We start from the raw sequence: 8,842 nt of genomic DNA on the forward strand, positions 1-8,842 counted from the left end.
GGGGATTACAATTGAGATGAAAAAAAATGTGCAAAATGTTGTAAAAAAAAAAATTATATTCTTTCTGGTGACACAGCCCTGCAAAGCTAAGCCAAGTCATGGCCACTTCAGTGCGAGTTCAATCTCTGCCCGGGAGGTGACCCACATGGTGCAGCAGACCTCTCCTGTCTTGCCTACTGCTCCCCTCAGCAGTGTACTTCCTCCATCTGCCTGTTGTGCTCTCCACTCTGTTTTCTGGTGAATCCTTTTATTGCCCCTGCACCCCAGTTCTGTATGCATAAGTAAATATTTAAAGAAAAAAAGAACTTTGATCAAATATACCTTTGTCCTAAAAGAACATTATAATGCCATATTCTAAGTAAAACAAAAGAAGCAAATCAAAAAGCACAGTGAAATATTTAGCCATCTTTTTTGTGCTGGAGAGGGTACAGAAAAAAAGGAACCCTAATATATTGCTGGTGGGATTCCAGTCATTTCGGAAAGCAATATGGATCTACCTTTGAAAACTAACAGTGGAAATAGTATATGAGCCAGTGGAGTGAGGCAACCAAATACGGGCATGCAAGGAGAAGGATGGCCAGGAGGCTGGCAGCCTCCTAGCCCCAACAAATCTTCACTCTGCCCCTGTGGACTCTCTAGCATCATCTCACATTCCTGCCTCTCTGCAGTCACACTCCTCTCATCACCAGTCTGCCATAACTCTTCTGCGGGACTCCACCATTATATCCTCCAGACTCAGGTGTGAACACCTATGCGTGCCACACTGTTCTCCAGGTGTCCACAATCTAGCATGCATGCAAGACCACAGGTGCCAGCCATAGACGCTAATGTCTGGAGGGCAGGAAGCAATCTGATAACTTCCATTTTCCCTGCACCCAGCAATCCCACCATGGGACTCTAGCTAAAGAATATGAAGCCAGCAACTCAAAAAAAAATTACATTTTCACAATAGCTATTGCAATATATATATATGTACTATGTATAGTAGCGGGACTTGGAAGCAACCTAGGGGCTGATAGATTGGATAAAGAAGTGTAGTATAGACGTACAACAGAATATATTCAGCTATAAGAAAACAAAGTTATTATTTACAACAAAATGAAAGGTTTTTTTGAGGGAACTATGTATAGCAGAGCAAGTCAGGAAGATGAAGACAAACATCAGATGTATTCACATTTATGAGTAAAACAAGGAATCACAGTGGACAAAGCAAAAAAAAAAAAAAGAAAGAAAGAAAATGGGCCCTCCCTGGTGGTGCGGTTAAGCGCAGCACTGCAAGCTGGCCGCAGCTGCTTCAGTGTGAGTTGGATCCAGGCGAAGGAGACCACATGGCGCAGCAGATCTCTCCTGTCTCACCCGCTGCTCCCTTCAGCAGGGTCGATCTGCCTGTTCTGCTCCCACTCTGTCTCTGGTGAATCCTCTCACTGCCCCTGAGCCTCTGGCTTGTACCCCAGTTCTGTGTACACAAATAAATCTTTAAAAAAAAGAAAGAAAGAAAACACAATAAACTAGTAGACATTCATAAATGAAGTGAGATTTTTGAGGTTAAGAGGGAGGGGGAAAAGTGAAAGTGTCAGAGAGATAGAAAGGAAAGTGCTGGGGTGGGGAGGTGAGAAAGGAAAAGAAAATGACCATTAAGTTTTCTCTCTTACCATTTCCCCTGTAAGGAATGTGGCATACTAATGGATAATTTATATGTGATTAAATGTTTTAGAAACTTAAGGAAAGGGGATCATCCCTGGTGGCACAAGCACTATGAAGCAATTTGCAGTCACTGCAGCAGTTCGATCCCCAGCCAGGGAGCTGACCCACATGACACAGCAGACCCCTCCTGTCTCGCTTGCTGCTCCCATCAGCAGTGTATTTGAGAAGATCTTCCTGTTCTGTACCCCACTCTGTCTCTAGTGAATCCTCTCGCCAACCCCCTCGCCCCAACCTCTGGCCTTACCCCAGTTCCTATATGCATAAGTAAATAAATCTTTTTTTTTTTTTTTAAGTTAAGAAAAGGGTTTTCCTGTGATTAGCAAGTGTTGCAAACCCATCAAGGGGTGGGCTGAACGCTACTTTCCAGTAAGTTTGCCCATTGCCCAAACTAGGAGACTCGCAAGAGAGATTCGGAGACCAGACAGAGGAGAATGAAGCAGGAACCTGGGTCTGCAGTCCGAAGTCTGTTTATTAGGACTGCCCATGGGTCTGTAGGTGGAGGGAAAAACAGGAAATGTGCCCAAGGCAAAGGGTGGGGTGTATGTTTGTACCAGACCTGGGGCTTCTTGTAGCTTCTACTTGAAACAAAGTAGTGGGCTGCAGCTATTTGCAGGACAGAGTGCACTGTGCTCTGCTGACTTGTTTGTTGGCCTTACTGGGGAGTGTGCTCACCCATGCACAACATTAGCCAGGGTGGGTGGGCAGGTGCACTTGAGGTCCTGCAGAGTCAGCCACAAGCAAGAAGTAATTATACAAGATAATGGCTTTCTTATTTGAAATACAAAAATAAAAAATATAAGAAAATTTTAAAGAGGAATAAAAAAGAAAAACAAGAAGGCATTTAAAAGGTGTACTGTGTGGCACAGTCGTGTTAATTTTGGAATGTGCTAATGGTGTTGTAGTTATACTTGTGAAAGTCCTTACAGTTTAGAGCAGAGGTCAGTCAGCCAGAGACGGTCAGCAGAGCCAAATAGCAAGTATTTTAGACTTTGGGGACCACAGGGTGGACATCTGGGAAAGCAGCCAATAGCCAACTGGTAAGTGAATGGGCGTGGCTGTGAGCAATAAACTCTTTATAATACAGGAGGTTGATCCAGTGGCCAAAATTTGCCAACTTCTGACTCAGAAACTTATTGAATTACCTATGAGTGAGTAGAAGATGGCCAAGATTTGCTTCAAAAGCAAATGGGAAATTAAAAAAATGGTTAGGGGCAAAACTAAAACAGGATTCGTCCTGAATTTAAAAAAAGAAAGAAAGAAAGTAAGTAAGAGGGCCCTCTTTGGTGGCGCAACGGGTTAGAACACAGCACTGCAAGCTGGCACCAGCCGCTTTAGTGAGAGTTCAACTCCTGGCCCTGGAGGTGATCCTTGTCTCACCCGCTGCTCCCCTCAGCAGTGTACTTTGTTGATCTGCCTGTTACGCTCCCCGCTCTGTCTCTGGTGAATCCTCTCACCCTCCGCATCTCTGGCCTGTACCCCAGTTCTGTATACATAAATGAATCAATCTTAAAAAAGAAGAAGAGGGCCCTCCCTGGTGGCACAGCACTGAGTAGCTAAAGCCACTTCCTCATGAGTTCGATCCCCGCCTGCCCTGGAGGAGATCCACATCGCGTGGCAGACCTCTCCTGACCCGCCCGCTGCTCCCCTCAGCAGTGTACTTCGTCGATCTGCTTGTTCTGCTCTCCGCTCTGTCTCTGGTGAATTCTCTCACCCTCCGCATCTCTGGCCTGTACCCCAGTTCTGTATGAATAAATAAATAAATCTTTAAAAAAAAAAAAAAAAAGAAGAAGAAAAAGAAAGAAAGAAGTTATTTGGAGCATGTAAATATCCTATGCAAATAAAACAAAGAAAAATAAAACGTGGCTGAAGAAGGGTCAGATTACTGTAGAGTTTAAAGGCAAAGGGCAGGCAGCACCTGACTGGGTTAAGGAGGTTTAGCTGGGTGGGGAGAGTGATGCAATGAGCTGACTACAACCCTTTCTGCCACCCCGATCTCAGAGAAGAGCAAAGCTGTGTGTGCTGGGCGGCAGGGCTGCCCATGGGTCACCTACGCATTTGCTTGCAGTGGTGGACGCTTGTTGCTCTGGACTGTGCAGCATCCTCTCCCTAGGCCTTTCTTTGGGGAATGTGCCCCACCTTCATCCCCGAGGCTTGGTGCAGCTAACCCTCTCCCTAGTAATAGGGGTGAACTTGAGGCATAGGCCAAAGTTAATCCGTGTGTTTCAGCCTCATCCTGGATCCCAGAGACTGGTTAGCAAAGACTAGAACCCCACTTTAGGTAATGAAAATCATGCCTACGACTGGGTGGGCAGGAAATGAATAGTTTTCATTCACCGAAATTGAAACTGTAGAGTATGAACCCGGAAGCCACTGGCAGCCATCTTGCCCACAGTTAAAAATCTTGCCTAAGTTTCGGAGCGTACTCAGAGGAGGGCAGAACAGAAGGAGCTTCTGAATTTAGCTGTGCCTGAAACAAGACACATGAAATAATCCTCTTTTTTTTTTTTTGGCTTAAGTAAGTTTGAATTGGGATATCTGTTACTTATAACCAAAGGAATCTAATTTTTATTTTATTTTATTTTACTTCATTATTCCTTTTTATACAGTGTATGCTATCCAAAAGAATATTAAGTGATACATTCTCGTTGGATCTTGCTGGAACTGAAAACTACTCGGTGTTTCTCAGTTGAGGTACCAATGACATTTGGTGGGACAATTCTTGGCTTTTGCTTCTGTTCACAAAATAACAGAAGTATCCCTGATTATGACAACACAATTGAATCACCTATCCAGTTAGACACACCCACACTTTCCAAAGGACCCTAAGAGACAAGTACTATCTCCCTTTGAGAAAAAGTAAACTAGAAAATCTCTTCAGGCCCTCCCCACCAAGCTGAATTTACTCCTATCACCCAGCAGAAATCAAGTTCTCTGAAGTCTAGTCTATCACCAAACTGAGAATTTTTAATTTGATTTTTAAAAGCAAGTCTCTAATCTGTAGCTAAAAACTGAAGTTTTAAGGTGTTCTTTTCATATCTTGATTTAACCTAACAATAGGAAGATTAAAGACACTTAGAAAGCTATTCTGAATCACCATAATTTCTCTGAACCTCTTGCTTCTCCCCAAAAGCAACTGACTGGAGGGATAGGGGGACTGAATCATTTTTTATAGACAAATGGGTTTTATTACTTTGCAAGTATTACTGTATACTTGACTAATAAACAGCAGTGAAAATGATGACTGGCAGTCATTTAAGCTCATTCACTTAGCCGTGCCAATCTCTTAGCTCAGATAATTTACTACATGTCATTCTTTTTAGCCAAAACCACAAACGTTAAATCTCTGAATGCCAATGACCTCTTGTACCCCACAGTGCGCCACAATGTAAAAGGGTAAAGTTTTCCACGTTGTCGAAAGGTCATCAGATTTAAAATCTAGTTTTTATGTTACCTTCATAATTTTTGTGATTTTTGCTTTGCTATTATCCATGTTGGTTTTCTTCCTTGTTGGTGATTTTGTGTTCTCAATATTAATTCTCAAACAAATGGTCTAAAGTCTCCACTGGCAAATTTGGATATGTCAGAAGAGTGGGCTACAGTCCATGTGTTGCCTTTGAAATATGAGCACAATAATATGACTTCACATTGCGTGAGCACGCCGACCAAATTCAGACTGAGGCCTTCAGCCACCACACAGGCAGTCCTTTCATCTCCACTCTCTTCAAAACTGCCATAAATTGTTGCTGCTGGGTGTGATGCCAGGATCCTTGAGCCAATTTTTATGTTTAGGGAGATTTGAAGGATGTCTCCAATACCATCCTGCTGGCTCGACTGGTAACAACATCCTCTCCCCACCTCAGCCCGTCTGCGAACCATGGCAGGGACTCCTCTCTCTCCGTGGTGTCTGCCTGCCACTCGCAACAGAGCAGCTTCGCTACCTGAAACCTGAAAAAGGAGCACCCTAGCAGAAGTCAGAAAAGTGAGACAGAAGGGAGAAAAAAGGGGAGGCAGTTGAACCACTTCAAAACTACTCTCTGAATTTCAGACTGAGTAGAAAGTGGTCCTGAAACTCAGAAGAAACCTCAGTCATACATTTATCTTTGAGGTCAGAAGTTGGTGGGAAGACTGACTGTCAAAGCACAGCCCAGACCTCATGAACAGCCACCTTGAGTAATTTCCTCAAATGTCCTCTATAAACTTTGCTTTAAATTACTGTGGCTACTGTAACTAGTCTCCCTCGTCTTCTATTTCCTTTATCCCCATGTCTTCATTCCTCAGATTTAAGTCTCACAAAGAAATTGAGATGCCATTTTCTATCATGCCCCAGCCTTGTGTGGGGCTCTCTGTGCATTAGAGAAATGGAAATGTCTCCTGTCTCGTGTGCCTCCTTTAAAAAAATTAATTGCCTCCAGCTGGGCCACATTGGTTGCACGAATGTTCGGTTTTCACATAATTTTGCCACAGGATCACAATGACTGCAGTTCTTTGATGGAAGAAAAAAGGTCCATGGAATAAACAGTTGAAGGATTTGGAGCTGAAGCTGGAAACATGGGCTGCTTTGTTCTTATGACAACTGCTTCACCACCAAAAACATGTCTCCATTTTGAAGGATCTGTCTTTTCTCTTCTAGTCACAACCCTCCAGCTACAATAACAGACTCGTAAGTTTTTTAAATGCCAAGGTTATGAATACTCTTTTATGATTATTTTCCTTTGAACTCAATCCTCTTGAAGGAGAAAATAACCCTATGTATTGCAGGGCTGACAGTAATAGACAAAACATAAAAATTGTTCTCTGAGGGGCAGTAAAATGCTCCAAAATGCACAGAGAAAATTTCCAAATACAACATAATATTTACGGAGCTCTGCCTTTAGAGCTAAAATTTTTCGAAAGTAGTATTTCTGACTGACATGTATTTTACAGAACATAGTTCAGAGACAAATATCAAAATTAATCCCTTAAAATGGCTCCCTTTATAGCGTCATGTTTGCTTTCCCCTATTAGTGCCAACTCTCAGTAAATAGGATTTTAGGATGTGCATTGGGAAGGAAGGAAAACTCCATCACATTAAACTGCTTATGTTTTTATTTCTCCTTTTATCTCTTTTCAACATACCCTCCAACTTCCTCCTCTAAAAATAATTCAACTAATGCCAACTCAACAGATTATAATAGGTCCCCTATTCATTTCATTTTGTTTCAAAAGGAATTTATTGTTTCAGCTTATAGTTATATATGTATAAATGTCAACTAATGTTTAGGTTCTTTATTAAAACTTCATTCTGCTTTAATACCATCAATTAAATTTTTTTCAGTTGTTTAAATGTTTTTTTCCTGAACCCCTTTCAAATGCTTTCTATCATTTAAAAGTTCACTCAGAAAACTGTCTCCTTTAATCCTGCTTTGCGGTTTAGATTATGTAGCCCAGGAATCACTCACAGTGATTTCTGTTATACCCGTGTGGATATAAAAATAGCCTTTACTAGGCAGAGAAGTAATTCTGCAAGCAAATGACAGGCCTCTCTGAAGCCCAACTTTGTCAAGTGAATTACGGCAGCAGTGGTTTAAGCTTCATCTCCCAGGTGCAGCAAGTGACCTATACAACTTGGTGCTTTGCATCTGGTATTAGGAATGTTCTGTATAGTTTTCATTTAAAGAGATAAAATACAATAGTGATTTAGAGCCCAGACTAGTGTGTTCAAAGCCCACCTTTGCCACTTACTAACCGCTTTATCTTGAAGAAGATATCTAAACCACACAGAGTATCATAAAATGAGTTACTAATACCTACCCCTTAGAACTATTGTGAGGGTTTGCTTGGAAAAAAACATACAAAGAACTTATGACACTTTCTGAGGCATTTAGAACTCAATAAGCACTAACTCTCAAAAGCACAACATCCATTTACCTAATTTTAGAAGCAGATTTGAAAAATAAAAAGATATCCCAGAAAAATGTCATTTGGAAAAATTTACCAACATGGAATTATAGACCATAATGATAGATGTGTGTATGGTTATATATAATCATAGTTATTCTTTTAAATAATTACTATATTGCCCTATACAAAAAAAATTCTTTTTTTCTTCTGGAAAGCACATTTTAGTGAGTAAACTTCTTTCTCTCTGACTTCCATTGTCATTGAACTTCAAACTTCCATTACTTTGCTACTCAGTTTATCTGTCTTACTCCTTTTCTGATCTCAGCACATTAATTCAGGGAGCATTTTTTGAATGTCTTCTCAGATATGGGCCCACAAAGAACAATGGCACCCACTAACTTCATCTACATGGCAACAATGGTTTCTTGTTTAATTGATCAAGTTTGTACATGTACATAGTTTTCTTGCTAAAGAAAAATCCATGAGTTCCTATGTTCCCAATTTAAACAATTTTGCTTCCATGAGTCTCCTGAAATACATATGCTATAAGAAAGCAACCATACTTGAACATGAGATCGCTTATCTATGCAAAAATATCTACTGTACTACAACTGTGTTACTTTAACATGCTGTAGGTCACATTCAACAATCTTTTTCTGTCTTTATCTTTACCCAAGATTAGAACAGTAAATAAGTGATTGGTAATTATGTAATTAGCCACAAAAGAGCAGAAAAATATATAGATGTAGTTTGATTATAACTATTGTTTATCTGCATCGAAACATATATGATGAAAAACTAAAGAATGGAAGGGGTTTTTATGAAAGGAGATATTGTTAATATAATGGAATTATCATTTTAAATCTAGTTCCCATTTTTTATTATTTTTACAGTGAAAATGCTACATTGATAAAGCTACAAAAATTAAGCTATAAATGGTATGATTTTATATATATATATATATATATATATATATATATATATATATATATAAGTGGGCCCTCCCTGGTGTTGCAGCAGGTTGGAGCCCAGCACTGCAAAGCTAAGCCAAGCCAAGCCGTGGCCACTTCAGTGCAAGTTCGATCCCCACCCCAGAGGTGACCCACATGGTGCAGCAGACCTTTCCTGTCTTTCCCACTGCTCCCTCAGCAGTGTACTTTGTCAATCTGCCTGTTCTGCTCCCCACTCTGTCTCTGGTGAATCCTCTTGCTGCTCCTGCACTTCTGGCCTGGACCCCATTTCTATATGCATAAATAAA

Source organism: Condylura cristata, unplaced genomic scaffold (assembly GCF_000260355.1).
Source record: "Condylura cristata isolate star-nosed mole 26May11 unplaced genomic scaffold, ConCri1.0 scaffold00020, whole genome shotgun sequence".
NCBI lineage: Eukaryota > Metazoa > Chordata > Mammalia > Eulipotyphla > Talpidae > Condylura > Condylura cristata.